This window comes from Sciurus vulgaris, assembly GCF_902686455.1.
Source record: "Sciurus vulgaris genome assembly, chromosome: 4".
NCBI lineage: Eukaryota > Metazoa > Chordata > Mammalia > Rodentia > Sciuridae > Sciurus > Sciurus vulgaris.
In genome coordinates, this window is record NC_136464.1 from 82829226 (window position 1) to 82851753 (window position 22528).

General features: G+C 39.0%; 1 protein-coding gene across 6 annotated transcripts in view; it reads right to left on the reverse strand.

Moving 5' to 3' along the window:
* SGMS1 (sphingomyelin synthase 1) overlaps positions 1-22528 on the reverse strand; it is a 328806-nt gene that overhangs the window by 226581 nt on the left and 79697 nt on the right. For 2 of the 6 annotated variants that reach the window (XM_079138315.1, XM_079138317.1), the window contains exon 3: positions 1335-1555. The exons of 2 other annotated variants lie outside the window; for them this stretch is intronic. The gene's annotated coding sequence lies outside the window, so the exon portion shown is untranslated. Of the gene's footprint in view, positions 1-1334; positions 1556-3732; positions 3769-22528 lie in introns of all 6 variants that reach the window. 2 more of the 6 variants (XM_079138314.1, XM_079138316.1) reach the window with 1 other exon arrangement.

A 22528-nucleotide genomic window follows, 5' to 3' on the forward strand; every position in this document is an offset into this window, starting at 1 on the left:
AATGTTCCTGTGTCTTTTGTAACATTGACACTTTAAAAGAATATAGCCTCTCCACTTTTTATATTAATAGAACATTTCCATTTTGACTTGTCTGACGTTTCCTTAGGTGATTCCTGATGATTCAGTTCAGGTTATACCTTCTCGGTCAGAAAAACTACAGAAGTGATGTAAATCTCTGAATATCGCATCTGAATACAAAAAGTCTACTTCAATCCCAAAGTATTGTCCAATTTCTCCAATTAAAAATTACTGTATTTCCTTTGCAACTAACAAGTAATCTGTGCGAAAAACACTTGAAGATCATGCAAATATCTTGTCCCAAATCAAAATTTGCCCCTAGAGTTAGCATCCATTGATGATGTGTGCCTGATTTAAACTTTATAATGTGATGGCTCCAACATGCTGACTCCCACATCCCCTCCTTATCACTATTCATTACTCATAATTCTATATTATCTCTTCATCTACTTTTCTATTTATGATCAGTACAAATACATGAAATTCTACTTTCTCAATGATTTATAATGTTCTTAGTTATCTGGGAATTCATACTGTCTCAGACTTAGTGGGAGACCCTTCAAGTTGGTTTCTGCATTTTTGTGAAATGTTTCATCCTTTTTTCTTATTTTTAATTTCCTTACTTCCTGACATTTAAAATAAAAGTTTTAAGCTCACCTTGTACCTATCCTGTCTCTGCCCTGGATGCAATCACTTCTCAAAAAAGCCCTAGTAACTTTCGGTGAAGAATTGTGCAAGAGACCAAACCTGCATTAACAGTGTTCTTAAAATCACTATTTCTACTAATTACTTTTCATTTTGAATATGAGTCATATTTTTCTGCTTCTTTGCTTTTATCTTTTCAATTATAAGGTAGGCAATTAAGAAGGTTTCCATTTGATTCTGGCAGCAGTTCAATTACTGGTGGATCCTCTTGATGCTGTCAGGCTTGGTTCTCTACTTGGTTAGATGGGTCTATTTCAGTTACATCCCTGGTCCGAGAATATGGCCTTCCTCTAAGGTATGATCCTTACTCCTAGACTGTGGACTTTCTGATGTCTCAACAGAATGGCTATGGTACTCAGCAAGGCCTCTCCACATTGGTTGAGTCAAAACGTTAATCTCTCCCAATAACACAAGACCTCTGGCATCGCCAATATGTTCTCTGCCTGGTACCAGCTGCTCTCTGCCAGGCACCATTCTGTGTAGGTGTCACCCCTCAGGTAGCTCTCTTCTCTCCACTACCCTGCTGTTCAAATTCCAGCCTCAGCAGCACAGCTGAACTTCAAGATCTACCTTGTCAATGACAGGAAACCACATGCTCTGCTAGGGCTCACCTCCCTGTACACTGGCAGAGAACATACACAAGCAGAAACCCAGAGCAAGCTTGAGTCCCCCTCATGTGGTTCTCTTCTTTCAAGGATCACAGTTCTGGTTGCCTGTTATGCACTGTCAATGGCCTCCTACCGGCATGGCCTGTCTTTGAGGTGTTGAAGGTGGGAAAGCAGGATCAACACCAGTTAACCGTTCTTCTTCTCTTCAAGTCTGAGCTTCAAGGCTGTATTGGGAAGGGTGGAGAATCGAACCCTTTCAGCATATAATATATGCTCTCGGCTTAAGCATCTCAAAGAAAGTCACTAACAATCTGTTTTTAAAACATAAAAGTTTCCTTTTACCACAGCACTGCAACATCAAAAATGCTCTCCAGCAGTGAGACAATGCCAGACAGTGTGACAGGGAAATACCTCTTCCTTCCAGAAAGCTAACACTCACTTCAGACAGCTGGCTATCACCAGGACATGCATTTACACTTCTAAACAGCACAGCAAAGCACTCTATCCTAAGCACAGAAAGTTCATTACTCGTCTTCATTTCTGTTTATATGCATGTATTCATGGTGCAGAGAAGACTCCTTTTCATTCATATAATTTTCTGCTATATTTCCACTTCTACTGCTAACCACCATCGAGAAAAATGATGAGAAAACAATAGCCAAAAAGAAAACAGTCAATTCCAAACACAAAGTTAATAAAAAGAAAACTGCCAGAAAAAATCATAATTGTATAACATGCCATGAGAAAAATAGATTTTCCAATCACAAGGTGCTGGAGAACAAGCCTTTCCCTGCACAGGCCACTATGATCTGGACCCATGGCATGTACACACGTATACACACACACACACACACACACACACACACACACACACAGCATTCTCACAGTGAACAGACTCTTGCTACTTCTTTAGCAGATTTTCTCCATATTAGAAATTCATACTGTAGCCTATCTAATTCACCTTCTCCAAAGGAGTCACTGCACAACAGACCTTTCTTTAGTTTTATTTCAGGTGATCTGGAACTTAAAAGAAAGCATCCAATAGGCCTATCCTTTTGCCTTCCTCTGTCCCAACATTCCCCAGCCTCTGGGAACTCTTAGGACAGTCTTTTCATAGGTGTCCGTGCCTCTTGTGGACCCTGTAGAATTCATTTCCACACGTTGGTATATGTCCCATGCCGTAAGTACATATTCTGTGGGTCCCTATTTTTCCAGAATTCAATAGGAGTCCCTGAGCTTAGTAAAACAAGACCTCTATGATCTGTGCACCACTCCCTCTTCATTTTGTCTCCCCATACTTCATGCCCCACTACTTGTAATAGGCTACAGCCTTCCTCATGAATCACCCTCTTCCCCTTTTTCCTCTTGGCTAACTCCTGGGCCTGGCAACCGCTTGGGAGTTTTTTGTAATCTGAGCAGAGTTAGTCCCAACCTTAACACTCTCACAGCCTGTGCTCACCTTTATTATAACTAACTGTACTAGGACTTGCAGTGTGCTAAGCATGAATTATCTATTTAGTCTCTCATGAACTCTGTAAAGTAGGTGCCATCAGCCCGCTTTGCAGATGAACACAAGTAGGAAGGTGCCACAGCTTCCCAATGTCACACATCGGGGAAGTGGTAGTATCAAAGAACTGATAGGCTTTTCACTATCAAAAACATAAAATATATTTAGATGAAAAACTAACAGCAAAATGGGGGACACAGGAAAAGGCTCAGAACTTCAGGGGTAACCCCAGGACAACACTAAAGGGTAAAACTAAAATGTTCCTCCTCAGAATCCTTCAGAAATAGATACCAAGAAGACACCCATAAACTAACATCAACTATAATGCTTATAATAAAGACCAAGGTGATCAGCAAATTCTAAGAATCCAGTAATATACACGTGGTTCCAGAAAAAAAAAAAATGTTTAGAAATAGTAGGGAAATAGGATGGGAATAGTGGGGAAATAGTGGGGAAGGATGGTCTTATTAGGCACATGTGTGTGTGCATACACACCAATGTATCAAAGATGAAGAAGAGGTCTCAGAGAGGGAAAAAACTGAAAAATGTACATAACTAAATCAATTCCACTCTCAAAAAGTTCTTGTATGACACTTAGAGGTAACATGCCAACTCCCACACAAACTGGATGTGTTAGTGAATAGGCAAAATCCTGTTGCAGCCTGTATGTGACGAGTCCAGAAAGCCCATTTCAGGCTCCAATCTGTGGAACTTGGGAGCTAAAGAGAGGGGGTGTATGGGAATGGCAGTGACCCAAACATCACCTTGATTAGTCTCATGAAGAATAAGATAGGATAATTTTCTCAAAATGGCATTCTCACAAGGATTACATTTCATCCTGTTGCAGACCCTAACTATGAAGGAGGACAGACAACTTCATTCTATAATACGTACCAACTGGGGCCAAAGACACCAATGCTGGGCTCATTTCTGGAGAAAAAATAGAAAAGCATCAAAAGTAGTAAATGCAAGGATCACTGATATCTAGCCCAAGATATGAAATTCACAAGAGAAGTTTAACCTAGGAAAGAAAAACAAAAACAAGGAAAATGCTATTATTTAAAAACATTTTAAGCAGTGCTCTGCTCTCCTGTCAGCAATGGACAGCATACTTCCATCAAAGACAGAAGGGAAAAAAACACTTTTAAACTAATGCATGAAGATTTTAGCTTTAATGTGAAGACTTTCCCAAAGCACGAATTTTTCACTGAGGAATGTGTTGTTTTTACACCCATGACAAGATTTCTATATTAATTACTAATTGCAAAACTCCCATATCAATATTTAAATTAGCACATAGTTCTGCATCATGGAAGTTACAGTAATAACAGATAATATTACCAACTATTTTGAGTTTTACCACAGGTCACTAGAAAGAGACCTGAGGGGAAGCCCAGTTCTTCTAGTGCTATTGTATAAAATTCATTAACCATGAAAGGGGAAAATATCTGCCTTATGAGATTCTGAAAGCTAATCACAAAATATTTGGTCTGTTCCTTTCACACAGCAAGTACTTAAAAAATCTTAGCAATTGTTGTCGACAAATAATTTTAGTATTGCTTGGTCAACGTCTTCCAGTTATTCAATCCCTAATTCAATTAAAATTGAGAGAGTCTAGGTCATTGAGACTAATGTAACTGCATAATGTAAAAGAACTGGCCACGTGTTCAACCATGCAACCTGTCTAAACTCATCCACTCCCTCAACAAACATTCACGAAGGACCCATCACATGTAGAGCACTGGGGAAGGGAAAGTGAAGACAAAAATGGCACAGCCCCTACCTATGCTCAAAGAACATCATAATTTTATTATTAACCATAAACAACTGCAGAATATTCACTATATGCAAAATATTCTAAGTACCATAGCTGTGTTTATGCCTATAAATACATATATGCATGCTTCTAATCCTCACAACAATCATTATTTATTGTCCTCAGTTCAAAGGTGATAAACTAAGAAATTGAGGCACAGAGAAAAAACATCACTTGCTCTAGATTACCCAACTTGTAATTGGCAGTGCTGGAATTCAACTCTAGGCTGTCTAGTCCCAGAGTCACAGATCTTGGCCCTTTGACACAGTATCTCTCCCCAGATTTGTCCACTAAGAACTTCTGTGAGGCCAGACTACAGTAAGGGACAATCCAGCAGGAACATTAATAAAGGCTGTGCTCATGGGGGAGCTGTGCTAGCTTGACACATAACAGGAAGAGCACAAGTCCTTGAACTGCAGGGTGTGATTAGGACATCATAGCAACCCAGATTGAAACTCATCCAAAATATATTTGTGTCTATTACTCTGAAGGGCCATCTTCTTGGTTACTTAACACATACTGAGAGGGGGAAAGGTGGGCTAAGAAGCTGGGCTTGGAGATCAGATGTGCCTGGGTTTCAGTTGCAGGTTCTCCAATGACAGGCAGCTCTGTTGCCTTGAGCAAAACTTGACCTCTCTCTATGCTTCAGGATCCTCATTGTAAGAATTACATGAGATATAACTCACATGCAGTACTTATGTATAGTACCTGGCACTAGGCATTACATAAATAAAATAAAAATAATAAACAAATAGCTGCTGTTACTGTTTTGCTTCCAAACTTATCCTAAGTCTTATGGGAAAACAGCAAGTAGAGAACATTAGTCTATGAACCAAGAAAGATACAATTGGTAGCATTTGAAATATAACTTGGATTCCTTAAAATTTCAACATGGACTATTATAACTCAAAAAAGTGTGATAAACCTGTATCTCAAGATGCTAGAGAATAAGAATAAGAAGTCCTTCACTTCAAGAGATAAGAGCAACCATATATCAAGGGCCTCCTCTGTCCTTAGTCCTGTCCTTATTCCTGTAACAGGCACTTAACAGATCTTACTCACTCTTCAAAACCACTCAGGGGTTCATCAAGTGATCCTGATTTTTCAGATGAGGATTCTGAGCCTCTTGAGGTGTAAGAAACTGGTCCAGGTCACACCACCAATAAACAGCAAAGACTGCTGCCAAAAACTGAAAGACTCACACATGAGGCCATCAGGGACATATTTCACTGAACAACATTCAACATAATCCACCTCTACATCCCCAGAGTACACTGTGCTTTGAAGCCCAAATCACTGAGAGGTCAAAGTGACATCCTACTAGAACAAGGTCTACCTCATTCTACCATCATCTGGTCATAAAATTTTGCAGAGCATCCTTAACACAAGTGGCCAAATTAATGACTCCCACACTTGTTAGCTATGGTTTTCTATGTGCCACCCTGTCCTTCTGTGTGCTGGAAGGTGCACTGCAAATTCCAGGACTTGAGTATACTTCTAGGACTTTCAGGATATAAATGCCACCACTGAGGGTAGAATCTGGGTTTTGGTCACCATTGTGTCCTTGGCATGATACACTGCCAGGAAGACTGTGGGCCTTCAATGAATGTGGGTAGATGAACATGCCCAGCCACAATGCAAAAATGCAGAGAGAGGGTGGAAAGGGCTACGGAGCAAGTGTTACTTGTCCCACTCAGAGAGGCCTCAGCACCTAATCTTTGGAATTTAACAGTCAAAGAAACACAGGAGGTTAGATTTTCTGAATTATGAATATTTTGTAAAATGTGCATATATTACATTCTGGGGTAAAAATGCCTCCCAGTGCCCTTTGGCTCTTCAAAATATTTGCCAATATTTTGAAATATACACTGTCCTAAAAAATGCCTTCTAATCTATTTCAGACATATGAATCATACATGTAAAAATCTTACTACTAGCTTTGATCTTGATACAACAAGCACAGGAAGAACAAGGCTGGGCCAACTACTGTTTAATAGAGAGACCATAAACAAATAATTACAATACCATACAATTAGTGCTCTGGGCAAAGCAGAACCAAGTGGGGGAGAGTGCACAGCAGGGAATGACTAATCCTGCTCACATTGCAACCCTGCTTTCATTTCAACCCTGCTTAGTAAGAAACTTGTTTTCTTTCCCCAATGTCCTTTGCAATTTCCTTGTCTAATCCGTATTTTCTTTAAAACAAAAAAGCATCACAGTTCAATTCTGTACTAAATACTCATGTTCCTTAATCGTCATCACAAACTGCATGCAGCCTTAATAAGAAGTTTCTACATCAATGATTATCAACTCTGTAACACATAACTTGAATATTTAACTAAGATTTATCAGAATTTCTTGACCCTATTGTTTCCTCCAAAATCCCTGACCTTCTAACAGTCAATTAAAACTGTATGTGATTTTCTACCCCAAAATCTGAAAGATATAGGCAAATGGTTGATTTATCTAAAATCATGATACCATCATTGAACAGTTCATGTTATTATATTATTTTAAACTACTTTGTTTTAGTTAGCTTTTTTTGCCACTATGACCAAAAGACTTGATAAGAACAGTTGTAGAGAGGGAAAGTTTATTTGACACTCAGGTTTCAGAGATGTCAGTCCGTAGATGACCGATTCCATCTGGGCCCAAGATGAGGCAGAGCATCATGGCAGAGGAAAGCAGCTTAGGAACATGGCAATCAGGAAAAAGAAACTCTGCTCACCAGGGACATAATATATGTCCCAAAGCCCCCGCCCGCCCCCGCCCACCCAGTGACCCACCTCCTCCAGCCACATCCTACCTGCCTTACAGTTACTACCCAGTTAATCCATTCAAGTGGATTAACACACTGATTAGGTTAAGGCTTTCGTAACCCAATCATTTCACCTCTAAACTTCCTTGCACTGTCTCACACATGAGCTTCTTGTAGACACCTCATATCTAAACTAAGACACAGGTTAATAATAATTTTCACTTCCAATTAACATTTAAGATAATATACAAAATAGGACACATATGCACTTGCAACAGTCAAAATAACCTAATCACAAAACAAAGAAACTAATTTTCCAACCTCAAGACAATGCTGTTGGTGTTACTTTAATATTATTACTAAATTTCTGATTAGGATAGAAAGGGAAATAAGGCAGTTCACATAATTCTCATCAAAGAGAGACTATAAAAGGGCTTTTCCCCCTAAGTATTAAGAATTTTTTTATGTAATAGTTTCTAAAATATATGCAAAAGCAACTGTCATGTAGTTTCTCATACTTTTACTAAAAGGCCATGGGCACAATACTAAGCCCACCTCTGGGAAAGGAATATGGAAGGATGGTGGAAGTAGAAGACTTTCTAAACTTTCCACACAATTCAGAAAACATCATCTCACTTGGTGGGAACAGGCACTATTTACAATTCAACTACAGACTGAGTTCAAATTGTCATCAGAGAAGTTCCTGTTATCACCCATGCACCAGCAAGGGGAGAGCAACCCTAATACAGTCTCACGGGTTCACTTCATAATTTTTAAGGAACACATATAGAGACTACCTTTTTGTATCTCTCTTTGCTCCATTTTTAATTTTCTTAATAGTTACTCTTTTGTTTGGGGAGAGCCACACTTGGTATATCTGTTTTTCATTCTAAATTCCCCATTCTTATATTTCAAGTGGACCCTATTCATTTCAAGGTGACTTAGAGCACACTGCTTCAAAAAAGAAAAAAACAGTGCCAACTACCAAAAAACATCCCCAAGTGGGGGTACTCAATAGGTCCATTAGCATGGTTAATGCTGACCCATCTAAGAGTCAGCCTCTAACACGTAACGAAATTCTTCTTGAATCCCCACATTTGCCTACTCCACCACCTCCATCACAAACAGAAGTTCCTGTTATCACCACACACTAGCAAGGGGAGAGCAACCCTAAAATGTGCTCATGGGTTCTCATCATCTCCACCTGTTGGGTTCTTGGGATATTCCAGATAATTTAATCCTAACAAGAGGATGATGATAAGGCTGTGTTCTCCTCTTCTTACAAATAAAGACACTGAAGTTCAGAGAGGAAGGTGAAATAACCACTTCCCGAGTGATAAAGGTAGGAATGTAACCCAAATTCTGAGATCAAATTTGGGCTTAGGACTGAATTAATGATTTCACATGTATAGTGAAACCTTGCACCAACTCGAAATTATTTTTTAAAGCTCTAAAAATGCTACAGGGTTTTAGTTTATGAGTTACCTCTACAATCTTCACCCAAATTTAAGGCTTGGAAGGCAGTCATTATGTGTTTGCCCCTCAGTGAGGCAATCCACTTTGTTCTACTACTACACAGATCAGGTTTGTACTTCCTGGACTTATGACAGTAGGGTATACCAATGACTGATTTCTGGAATGTGTGAGTCACTGATTATTTCATTTTGTTAAGCACCAATATAGTTACTAGGTACCAAGCACTGAATTAGGTACTGAGAATACATGTGGTGAATGCTGAAAGCTCCACGTCCAAGGACAATGCACAACTCGACCACAAGAAAATGGAGGGAACACAGCAAGCCAAAGGATGAGACTCTGATCTTCATAAAAGATAAACTGAGCTGATGTACAGGAATAAAAGGATATTTTTACATACTCCTCTATTTCGAGGGGACTGTTTCCATATGAGTTTTCTTTCTTTTTAAATATTTTTTAAGTTGTCAATGGACCTTTATTTTATTCATTCATTTGTGGTGCTAGGAACCAAACCCAGTGCCTCACACATGCTAGGTAAGTGCTCTGCCACTGAGCTACAGTCCCAGCTCATATAAGTTTTCTAAGAACAGAAACACTAAAAAGGAGACCTTTAACACAGATTGTTTCTCCAAGAAATTCCTTCATTTATGTTTACTTTTTAAAAAATTGTGATAAAATTAATACAAGTCAGGATTAGAGTTTTTTTTCCCCTTAACTCAAAATTTTGTTGTGGTATAGGGGTACCAGCTCAGTGGTCGAGTGTTCACCTAGCATGTCTGAGGTCTTGTGCATATATCCCAGCATCTCTCTCTCTCTCTCTCTCTCTCTCTCTCTCTCTCTCTCTCTCTCTCTCTCTCACACACACACACACACACACACACACACACACAAAAGAAAAAAAGATTTAAAAAAATTTTTTTTTCAACTGTAATAAATAACAGTGCTTCCTCGGCTTTGGTTTTCAGCCAGTGACTGAAAGGTACTTATGAATATAAGTCAGTTGAGAAGCACAGTTCAAAACTCTCTGAAAGACCTAAACAAATATCTTTGTTAAGTTTATCAGTTTTAACATACAAATTTTAAAAATGAGAACTAGAAATCCTCAGACCTTTTTTCCTCTAATGTTATCTGAATCATAAATTGTTGACATAATATTTTGTGCTCTCTTGAGAACCATTTTAAAGTTTATTACTTATAAATGCATATACAGTTATTGTTTTAATTATGTATAGGCAATAATAAATATTAATTCATTATTACGAAAAAATATAAATTTATAAAGAACACATTAAGCTTGAATACAGAATAAAATATATGACATATTAAAAATATGTATATACATATATATGAATTAAATAAAGAAAACAGAAATGACTGACACATGCCTGAATAAATGAGCCATGATCTATATAATATGATATTCTATGCACATGGTAAAACCAAAGAAGGGCTAGGGATATAGCTCAAGGGTGAAGTGCTTAATCATGAGAAATTGTTCCAGATTGCCTAGAGTATGTGGTTTCCATGTGGTGCTTCACCACCTGGATGTGCCAATGACCCACTAAAGCAAAATGGCTTGCTCAACTTCACCCCATCCTGTTTCTCATGAAAGAAGCTCCTCTCGGTCCCCCTTTGATCTGACTGCTATAAATAAAGAAAAGGCGGGCTCATCCATTTAGTTAGAGCCAGACCTTCTACCATGGCTCAACCCGTCTCGCCCCCAATTCAAAAGATAATTGTCTCCTGTGGTTTTCTTTATTAAATAAATTTCTTAGTGATTAAATTTACAGCCAGCCAATCCTTCAGGCAGGAGCGCTTTCCCTCACCCATACAGGATGGTGCAGCGAGAAACCACAAATTTGGTTTATGCATATATATATATATGCATATATATATATATGCATATACACTCATATATATATGAGTGTATTTTTAAAACCCCACAAGTCTATGGATGTTTCTCCACATGTACACATGTATATACAGTAAAAAGCCCTATGAAGACATAGCACTGATAAAAGTGGTACGTTGTAGGGATGGAAAGGAAATGAAGGAAAAGAGAACCAGAATGAATTTTATCTGTCACGTTTAAATCATTTATGAGATTTACTCATCTATCATTTGCATAGACCTTAAAAAGACTTTAAAATACAGTACTTGACATATTAAAAATGACCTGATAAATGAACATGGACTCAGTGTCATCTAGTGTTCAAAGAAATGTAAGCTGAATTAATCCAATATTTTTCCTTTCAAATCAGCACTTAAAGATATATTCAATACTAATGACAATAAAATGATACAAATACTTCCCTACTAAGGGAAGCTATTTGTCATTAGTATCAAGAACCTTGAAAATATTGATGCTTTTTGACCCAGTTCCAGTTTTAATTTATCTTAAGGAAATAACCAGAAATGAGGCCAAAATTTTATATGTCAATGTTTATCACTATTTGCACCACTAAAATACAAAATTATCTAATTGTTCAAACAACATAGAAATGACTTTGAGATATCTGCATGACAGAATAGTATACAGCCATTAAAAATTTTCATGCAAAAATGGTTAAGATATAATATTAAATGAGGAAAGTCAGATACCAAAGTACTATTAGAAGTATAAAATATACGAGTATGTACAGAGGGGAAAAAATAGGCAAAAGATATCAAGCAAGTTGGCAAAATGATAGTCATGTTTTCCTGTCTGTCTTGTTCACTTTTGTATCCACGGCAACTAGAACAGTTTCCAGCTCATTGCAGGCAAGCAGACATTGCTGAATGAATAATGTTCTCCACTAAAAACAATAAATGTCATTTTAAAAAGTCTTTTTTATTTGTGGCCTGGCTATTCATAAATAATAATCAAACATTGTGCAACATAGATGAGGACAACTGTTAGGAAGGAAAGGTTTTGTCCCATTTCTTGGTTTAAAAAAAAAAAGTCACTTGGCAGAGTGATTCATGCTCTTTTCCATTTCTTCCTCATTGTAAGTGTGGATGTGACTGAAAAGTCAGCTTCTTTGGAATTAAGAGTGTTCTTGGTGTCTCTAATCTTTGTTCAGATTTTCAACCAAAACATTTGGAGACCTGGATTCTGTGGATAACCATGTGTGCGCGCCTAAAGGTGTTTTCCCTTGCTAAGCCATGATTGCTGCATCTGCAAAAGGAGATATTTAGACAACTTAATTTCAAAGGTTCATCCCAGCTGTAAAATTAAATGAGCCTATAGCCTCATCAGACAGAAAATGGAAGGGTGCTAATCACCTGTGTATCATTTATCTTATATACCCACATTTGTGATGGGAACCAAATCATTGTATAATTATTAAAGGTCTGAAGCAGCATCTTAAGTTTAATTTCTTATCTGGAATTACTTGTGATATTGCTCATGTTTGTTTTATTGAATCTTTAAGTGGTGATGAGGGGTGTTAGTTAAAACTTTATTTTTCATGTATATTTTTCTTTTAATTTCTTTCCTAGATGGGTCTCATTTCATGAGAACAGGACAACTACTTTGCTCCTGTTGAACTCAATAAAGCTTAAGTTTTCACCCTTGGGTAAAAGCCTATTCTTGATCTACTTCCTTTGACCAAGTGCCAAGGGGCACTAGACTAAGCTTTTAGGCATCAAGATGGCAGAGCAGGGAAAAGGAGGCTACAGTATCAGGATGAGCCTCAGAGGTGGCCAGACCTCCTGTCCACCTCTCAGAGCCTAGTTTTGCTTCTTTGCCAATGCTATTGTTTAAGTCAACAAAAGATGCTCTGTCTTCAGAGTTATCCTCTTGCCACATTTCTGCAGATTTTTCACATTTATCATAGCCTGACCATGAGATAAGAATTTAAGGATTTAGAAAAAAAAAAACAAACAAATAAACACTGAGTCCCAAAAGAGAAAACCCATGAACTGCTGGTATGCAGAATAAGCAACTGGTGAACAGCCCATCCAACTCCTTGTACTCAAGTCCTTGTCCACAGCTTGCCAAGTGGCTGAATAAGCAACAAAACCATAAGGCATCTGAGGGAATCACTCCTTTGGGGAGTATATGCATTAAAGACTTCTGTGACTGAGAAATGACCCCTAGCCTCATGAAAATAGTAAAATGCTCACCCCTGAGTAAACCCCTGAGTAGAAATAGAAGACACTAACAAGCATGATCAGAACATTCCATGTGCAATCGCAAGGAAAACTGGCATGAAACTGCACAATCCTGTTCTGACTCCACCTCTGGTTCAGTCCCCTACTACTCTATAAATATTGTAACCACAGACTGAGACAGGGAGACTCTCTGTGATCACCTGTACTCTCATCCTCTAGTGTGTACTTTCCCTTTATAACAAATCTCTTGCTTTGCCACCCTTACCTAATCCATTCTTAAATTATTTTTTGCAATGAATCAAGATCCTGGAAGACCCTGTAGAAATCTTCTCTGTTCCTGGAGATCTCCCCAAAGGCTGTGCAGTGACAGCCACATCATTACAAGATTAGCAAACCGTTTAGAGGGTTTGTTTGTTTGTTTTAATCAGAAGCCAAACATATATTTACTGAAAATACCTCTTTTCAACATTACCTTTCTCCATGGGCAATCTCCAAATCTGAGCCTTTGAAATGGAATTTAAGAAATCAAAATCCTAGCTCAGAATTATCTCCCTGCAACTTTAAAAAAAAAAGTCACTTCTGTGTTGCAACCACAGAGGGTGATGCTGCAGACATCAGCTCCAGGCCTGAACTCACTTCTCTCACTTTATAGCAGTCCAGGCACACTAATCATGCAATGTCTCCAGGCCCAGAGGTGGCCAGGAATCATGACTGGCTCACAAGACATGCTGTCCTTCATACTCCTCCCTCCAGAATATGAAAACATAGCCAGCTGCCGGATGTGGTGGCAGGGACCCTTCAGGTACAGTGTGAAACCTGCTGCCTCGCCTTGTTCTTTCCAAGAGGAAATGGCTTGGAAATCCTGTACACTCATTGTTTTATTAATAAAACTTTGGAGGAAGAAAGCTTTATACAGCAATACATAGAAAAAGGGAGGATAAGGCACTGACATTGCGTTGGGGGCTATGCCACGTTGACAGCGCCAGAAGGGCGCCTGATCACATCGGCAGCGAGGAGGTTAATTGACATAAGCACACTCAGGTGATTTATCATCCACGCACACAATGTATACACATGTGTTCCCGAGCACTTCTAATTGTGCCTGCTCGGACTTCTAGCATCTGGCCTAATCTTTGTGTAAGAGGCGTGGCCCTGCTCTCCGCCTCCTGGAGGTGATGTAAGCGTAGGCGGAGCGAGACAGGGCAACACAGCAGCTAGTAGAAGAAGAAACACACAGCAGCTAGTAGAAAGAAGGAACACAGCAGCTAGTAGAAAGAAGAGCGGCAGCAGCTAGCAGAAAGAAGCACAGAGAAGCCATTAGCAAAAAGGAAGAAGCAGCAGCAGCAGCTAGCAGACAGACACAGCAGCTAGCAGAAGTGCCAAGCAGAAAGAAAAGACAGCGGAGCAGCAGCTAGTAGAAAGCAGAACAGCAGCAAGCAGAAAGCGGCGGAAGGCAGATCGCAGAGCAGAGAACTGAGACGCATCACTAAAGCACCTTAGGTAGACGCACCCTTAGTTCACAGGATGCAGGACGCACCAGTAAGAAGCAGCAGACTTTAAGGCGTAGCAAGTCTCTCTTCCTCTAAGCTCTAAGCAAAGTCTGTCCTTCTCTCAAAGTCTCTCTCTCTCTTAAGCAAAGTCTCCCTTTCTCTCCGATAAGCAAAGTCTCTCTCTCTCCTCTCAAAGCAAGTAAACCTCATTCTCTATCCTCTATAAACAAACAAGCAAGAAAGCAGTGCACTAGAGAGAAAGATAGAAGTAGCTCAGATTCCAGTCTACCACCCATAAGACCCGTGCAAATTGTTGCTGCAAGCGGTGACAAATATCTGCGGATTTTGTACCGCAAAGAGCCAGCGACAACATTGTTATGTATTTCTTGCCAAACTTTATCATTCTAAAATTTTTAACAACAATGAAAAAAAATCCTAGGACATACCAGTTTTCATAGGTTGCTGATCACCAAGTCAGACATGTCTTATTAGATATACACCCAGGCCCACTTTATAGCATTCCCAGACAGTATGTCCCATTGGTAGAAAAGACCTGGTATTTCCCTAAGGGCGTCAACCTTACAGGATAATTCAGCTAGAATGAACCCCTTACAAACAAGGCTCCCCTATCCTCACATAGGAGAGTGTCCATCACCACCTAAAGAGTAAAAATCCATTTTTTTCCATAGCTAACTACATTTAGTAGACTTGGGGTTAACCTAAATTCAAAAGATGTCTTCAAGGCAAGACTCTGGAGCCTTAGTATATTGTGGAATGCACGGGGGGGGGGGGGGGGGGGGCATGGAAGCAGGTACACATGCTGACCTTCTTAGTCCGTAAATCTATTGTTCCATCCACCCCCCTTTCTGGCTTTCCCCATGCAGCTGTCTACTAAGAACAATGTCCCACAGCGTAGATTTTGATCAATGCAGATAAGCAAAACCTTCATTCTTAGTGGACTGATTCACTGATGCAGTTCTGTGGCTTCATGGAGTAGGCCTTGGGCTGGAAACCCAACTTCTGTTGGTTCTAGCACCTGAGATGTTCTCACACCTCTGATTCAGCCTCTTTTGGGGTAAGGAAGCCAAGCTTCAGTTTAGTGGCTGTTCCCCAGACACAGAGAGACATGAGTGAGTGATTCAGTAAGGAATTTCCTGAGCAGGGTTTCAAACTAACACATGTAATTAATATTACTGTGTCAGACACAGTTAACTACATTGAGATCTCTTTTTTCTTCCCCCTTTTAATTCAACCAAGCCATCCTCACACCTACACTCACTCCTTATAATCAAAGCCCTCATTTGCCTGTGCTAATGATCAACTAATTCAGATGAGGATGTGAAGAACTACTAAAACTGCTTAAATTTAAAATGATTGACTATTTCATTGCTTTGATTTAAAAGAACAAGATTAATCAGGAATATTTGGAGTAAAAGGTTGACAAGGAACCTTTTACTACATTGGATTATGTTTTTTATTTACTGCATTCAACTATTTGTTATAGTTATAAAAATAATTACACATGACCATGGAAAACACTGTTAAGTACTAAATCCCTACAGAGGAAAATAATACCTGGAATTCTACCATTCCAAAATAATCCAAGTAAACATTTTGATTAATGCCTTAAGAGCCCCTTCTAGCCACATCTTTTTCCTACCACTCCAACACTTGACATGGTTCTATTGGAGTAGAGGATCTGACACTTAACATGGTTCTATTGAAAGATCATCCTCCCTCTTAGGGGCCATAGGCATAGCATGTCTCCATGTGCAGTTGCTTTTAATACTAATGATCAATATATCCTTAGATTCAGATTATAGAGAATACTGGGGAGATTTCATGGTACTGGAACACAAAATAACATACAGTAAAGTTTAGTATTAATACTTAGATGAAATTATAAATAAGCAATTATGATTTGCTCAAATTTGTAGGGAGCCTGTGATTTCTTTTAGTATACAAATACTCTAAAAGTTATATATAGGTATATGAGAGTATATTTCTCTGAGCTTTGATGTGGTGTTTGGTCTTCATTGCTTTCTTAGTGTTTATGATTAGGTTTAAGGATATTTTTCTCACTTAATAAAAAATAAATAGGTTGATCATAAGTATAATTCATATTCTTCCTATGTCTAGTTCTTTAAAGATCAAAATAGAGGTTTAGTCTGCCATTGAGAACATGAAATAGAATAAATATTAACTATATGTTGATTCCTCTATTCTCTATTAGTAATCACAAAAACTTTCCACTGTTATTAACTAACGTTAGAGTTCTTGGAAAGGGTAACTTTATAGAAACTTAATGACGTATTCTTTCAGGGAAATTAAAACTAAAGAGAGCATGGTGTTGGGAACTGTTTTTTTGTTTTTTTGTTTGTTTTTTGTTTTTGTTTTTTAACCTATCATACAGTAAGAACATGTTTCTTGAATAAGATCATTAAGATCATTAATTATACTCTTAAAGATTTTTTTACTTAGCATTTCATTGTATTAACCATGAAATGATGTAATCAATACCAAAGAAAAAACATACAAAAAGATTCTGTGAACAATAAAGATTAAGATTCGGCCTCAGAATACTTGGTGTGTCTGTGTGCTGTTTCTCCACCGCGCCAACACCTCCCATCCACCTAGGACCCCTGACTGCTGCTAGGGCTAGACCCTGGCACCTTCTCATGTTTACACAGTTTCTTTATTGAAATGTTAATCCTAAATATTTTATTATGACCTATTTTTCATACATTTTGTCCCATGCCAATACTTTTGTGTAACATCATTTTCATAGTTACACAATATACATTACATAGCTCAGTTATAGCATTATTTGGGAAGCCATCTGGGTTGCTCCCAATGCTCAACGCAAAACAATGCTCTCCACACATCCTTAAGGGTAAACCTCTGAAAAAATCTCTAATCATTTCCTTAGAAATTACTCCTAGAAGTTGGGCACAGTGTGCACACCTGTAATCCCAGTGACTTGGAAGACTGGGAAAGGAGGACAGCAAGTTCAACTTCGCAAGACCCTGCCTCAAAATAAAACAAAAAGGGGTAGTGTGGATGTAGCTTAGTAGAGCACACCTGCATTCAATCCCCAGAGCTAAAGAAGGAGGTGGAGGAGAAGAAAGAGAGAAAGGAAGGAAGACCGGAGGGAGGGAAAACAAACCTACTCCTACAAATAGCTCTAGGTCAACACATTGCTCTTACCTTTTGGGGGAAAACAAACAGCTGAGTAATTTCAGCATTTGCATTTCTTTCCATCTACTTTGGCTGAATTTTCTTAGTCCTTTCCTGATTCCCTTACTATTAGTTGAACTACTGGTTTTCAAGACATTCAAATCTTGTAATTTACTGCACATCTTTAGTTCAACGGGTCATATAGTGTACACAATATCCAAGCCCTCTGAAATAAAATCTGAAGTCATCTGTTTGTCCTGACAGTTCATCCTGTTACAGTGGTCCACTTTGTGCTTTGACTATAGCCGTTGCTGCTCTATTATTGCAACTTGTTTTTAAAATGAACATATCTCTTTCTCCCTGCTCCTCCCTAATCTATCCCCCTCCCTAAACTCAGGGGAAACAGGATTACCTTTCTTCTCCATTTTAAGTAGATTTATCTGTCCTTGAGTACACACCCACCATAGGAATAAATTAATCCAGACTTTGGGTATGGTACCAGAAGATCTCAGAGAGCACGTGGAATGTAGCCTTTGAATCACCTTTTTGAAAGTTCCTGCTGATGAGCAGAATCACAGCCTTTGCAACAGAAGTCCCCTGTGTTTCTCCTTTGCTAGCAAAGCAATAAACCTTCTTTTTCTTTTTCTCAAACCCGTGTCCTCGTTATTGGATTGGCATCAGGGACAAGGACAAAGCTTTCAGTAACAATTCTCTTTTGTTTCCCAATTTTCTATCCAACTGATAGATATCTAACTGAATGACTAACAGGAATCAATACATATCCCAGAACCCTCTTGTTGAATCAATCTGGTTAGCAAAACCTCATTTTTCCCCCAGAGTAGTTACCAGTCCATGGGCAAAATGACCTTTCCTCCAGAAGGTCTGGGAGTTGGGAAGATGTGTCTCCAAATTACTGCTAAGAGTAATCACCTGAGGTGGTGACAGTGACAAAAACGTTGGGGTTCCCAGCCCCCACCCCTTTCATGAAGCTAACACTTAATTTACTAAGCATCACCTTATTTATTTTTATAGAACCAACATATCAGTGAACAACATGCAGTTTTTTGTGGTTTTTTTAAAACAGGAGTGTTTTCTGTGTGGAATACCAAGAGCTCAGGATTAGTCCCTGGGATATAACTATTGTGTACATTCTACAACCAGGAAGGTTGAAGCTGCAAAGCAGAACCCAAGAGGAGAGACACCATCACGATCAGAGCACAAAAGCCATCCAGGAAGGTGACTTCAACCATCTGTTTATTTTCCCTGCACACAATTAAGCTCACATTGCATCTAATGAGCCATACAGAGTCATTACATATTAAATACCTGGTCTGTTATAAAGGAGGCACTGGACAAGACATACACAAACCCAAAAAGCTCCAGCGTTTGGGGGTGCCATGAGCATACTGGACAAGACAAGCCTTGATTGTTTGGGACTACCCCAAGTACTAGGAGCATTTAGTATCCCACACCAAGTCATTGAAAGCTACATGCACGACCCTATCCCCATTAGGATCACCCACACATTTCCAAACACCAGAGAAGAGAGGTGACACCACCACCCCCCCGTCAAGAACCTATTTCTTCTTGGTGAGATGAAATTAACCTCCAGGAAGTGACAGAAAACACTATTAATCTAGAGAAGCAACAGTGAAGTGCAAGCTTTAAGTACCATGAAGAAGTCAAAGGAGATCAGAGGAAACAGAGCAAGCTTTGATACAAATGGAAAATGTGGAGACCTCTAAGCTCCCTCAGGAGTCCAGTGCAAAGTTAAAGTTGGTCATGGAATGTTTTCTCATCAACACCCTCTATTTCCCCTGCTTTAAACTGATTTCATGAGCTAAGACAAGCAATCCACTGAACTTGGTCACCCTTTAGAACAGTGTTACTGGTCCTGCGTTCCTGGTCAGGGAAGTTTTCTCCTTGAGTCCTGGGCATCCAGGGAGGGTAGAACAGTGAGAGTCCTGGTGAATGAAGGTGAGGGCACTGCCAGCCTGCCCTTTAGGGCTCCTCCAGTCACCTACACCCACGCACTCCCAGTGACTGCTGGGCCATGGAGATCAGACCTTGCCTAGTTTCTTTCTGGCCACATGAGCCATAGTCAAAGGGCTATTGTTAACAGAGGGTCAGTGTGCTTAAGCCCTCTGGGAACAATGCTCTTTATTTATCTCTGCTCCAGTTGAAAAGGTCATTGATGTTTTCAACCTTAGCCACAATCAATGTCATCACCTTTTATTGTACAATGTTGGCAGTGATATGTTTTCTGATGACATCTTTATTCTCAGGTGAGACTGACATGGTCAGTGAAAGAGGCAATTTTTACAGGTCCAGCTCAAAATTTATTAATGATGCACTACACTAGATAGTATATGGGCCCTGGTTCTCAAAGTTTTGGAGCTTATTTGAAATGCAAAGCATTAATTATAAAATGTGAATTTCCAGGCCTCAGAAAATCTAATTTCAGTAAGTTGTAGAGGCAGGAACCTACAATTTAACTGGTTCCACCTGTTTCTGATGCAGGTAATCAAGGAGTTCAAAGAATGATAGGAAACTGAATTAATAAAAAAAAAAAAAAAAAAAAAACTGGCATCATGTTCACCATTGTATATTCCTCACCTTCAAATGAATTTCTCGCAGAGATGAACTAAAGTCATATGGGAAAAAAAATCAACTTAAACCTAAAACAAAATGAGAGTCCCTACTTTAAGACTGAGACACTAATACAGTAAGCCTATACAATTAACACTTACCTTTCAGTCTCCATAAAAGAGAATGGCTGAACACAGATGGTTATTTATGTCAGGTAATATAACACCTTATATTTGAATAATCTTTACTTATTTTTCCACTGATCATCATGAAAGTCTATGTTATCTTACCATCTGATGACGTGCATAAGATTGGCATAAAAACTAAGGCATAAAGAGTTTATAAAACATGCCTAAAGGGCAATACAAGAAGCTAAAGATCCAGAAGTCCATGCCTTTTTCTGCTAGATTAGGAAGGGCAAATACATTTCATGCCACATGCCAATTTCAGACAATTCAGTAGACCAGAAACTGTGGGGAAGGGTATGGTAGTAGATGAACCATGCTATCTGTACCACACATGATAGATATGCCATCTCTCAAAGCATTTAGCAGCATTCAACAAATATGACTACATGCCCACTACATGCCAGGCACTAGGAACATACTAGTAGACTGTAAGTGCTATGGGGAGGTTGGGAGTAATGCAACAGGGTGGTTTCTGACCTAAAGCCTTACTTGACAAAATGAGATTTAAAGGGAAATTGAAGAAAGAACATTAATCAACAAAATCTGAAAAAGGAGGGAGAAAGGGGAAGTGAACACTTTTTTGAAGGAAGTGAAACCAAACCACCATGGCTAGATCAAAGAGAGGGAGAAGGGGCTCAGGGAGGGCAGGGGATGATGAGTGGGCAACCACCAGCTCATGTGAGACATTGAGGCTATGAAATTATGATTTCAATTTAAGATGGTGGGAAGTTGGGTTCCAACCAGAAAAGGCTGGGTATTGGTATCTGTTTCTATTTGGGGTTTTTAGGGAAATTACCAGATTTGTACTTCATAAAAGAGGGTAAAAAATTCATGGGGAATGTGGAGAGCAAATGACTGCAGTCACCCAGGTAACCAGACCAGAAGGGTGGCAGGGGGCTAGTGAGAACTAGGAAGATACTTTTTGGAGGCAGAATCAACAGAGACTTGATTCAGGAAAGAATGCGGGACATGACATGAATGGAGGAGAACAAGATGCAGCTCAGATTTAAGTGCTTAAACCATATTCAACTGGAAATTCTACAAGGCAACCAGAGTTGGGGGCCTTAGCAAAGAACTGATTTGAAAATCTGGGAATTTCAGGCACAGAAAAGGATAAGAACAAAACCCCCAATTGTTTCAATTTTATAATAGCTACATAACAGGGGCCTCTCCTTTGGGAGTTGTTCTTTGCAAAGTTACTTCCCCACCCTTTCGCCAGCATTCTACATTCTAAAGAAAAACCACACCTAAATGATTAAGATATTAACTATTAAATTATTTATTTATTTATTTATTTTTTTATTTATTTATTATTAGGCTTACAGAACCAAAAACATCTGCCAACCTTCAAATAATATCAGAACATGTGAAGCCTTTCCTAATTTTTCAGTCCTATGCATCAAATAATACAAGGCATATAAATTGCTATGGGGTTTAACCTGCAGAAGAGTAATACCTAAAGAATTACAAAAAAAAAAAACAAAAAACCTAGCTCCAGCAGGTTAAGATCAATTGAAATATTCCTGGCAGAGAAAAATAAATAAAGGAGACACAGTCTCATGATGTAGTCTTCCTGTCTATTACCCCCTATCCCTCCCTATAAGAGCTCTTTCACATCCCTGAGTTCCCTAAGATGGTCTTTTGGAGGGGGACAAAGCTGGCATTTCTCAGGATACCAGCTCTTGCATGAACCTGATCTCGTTTCTACCAGTTCTTATTTCCCAGATATTGGCTTTTAAGTGATGAGCAGACTCGGTTCCAGCAATAGTTATGCAACTACACATATGAAGACTTAATCCAGCAGAGTCTCTGATTTTCTAAATTTCAGTACTTGTTTCAATTTTTTACCTCTCACAATAATTTAATTTAGGCAGACCATAAAATTCCTACTACTGAAAATATTTCTTAAAGACTGCTACAGTTTCCTGCCTTGTGAAGTATGGTATCCCGTCATAATTTCATCTTTCTTTGGAGAGACAATATTTTACATACTTAATATCCTCAAGGGGGGGCATCCAGAGTTCTGGCCAAATAACGACCTTGAGCCCTCCACACAGGGGCCTTGACTCCATGAATAGTGAATGCCTTACTCACCTCACTG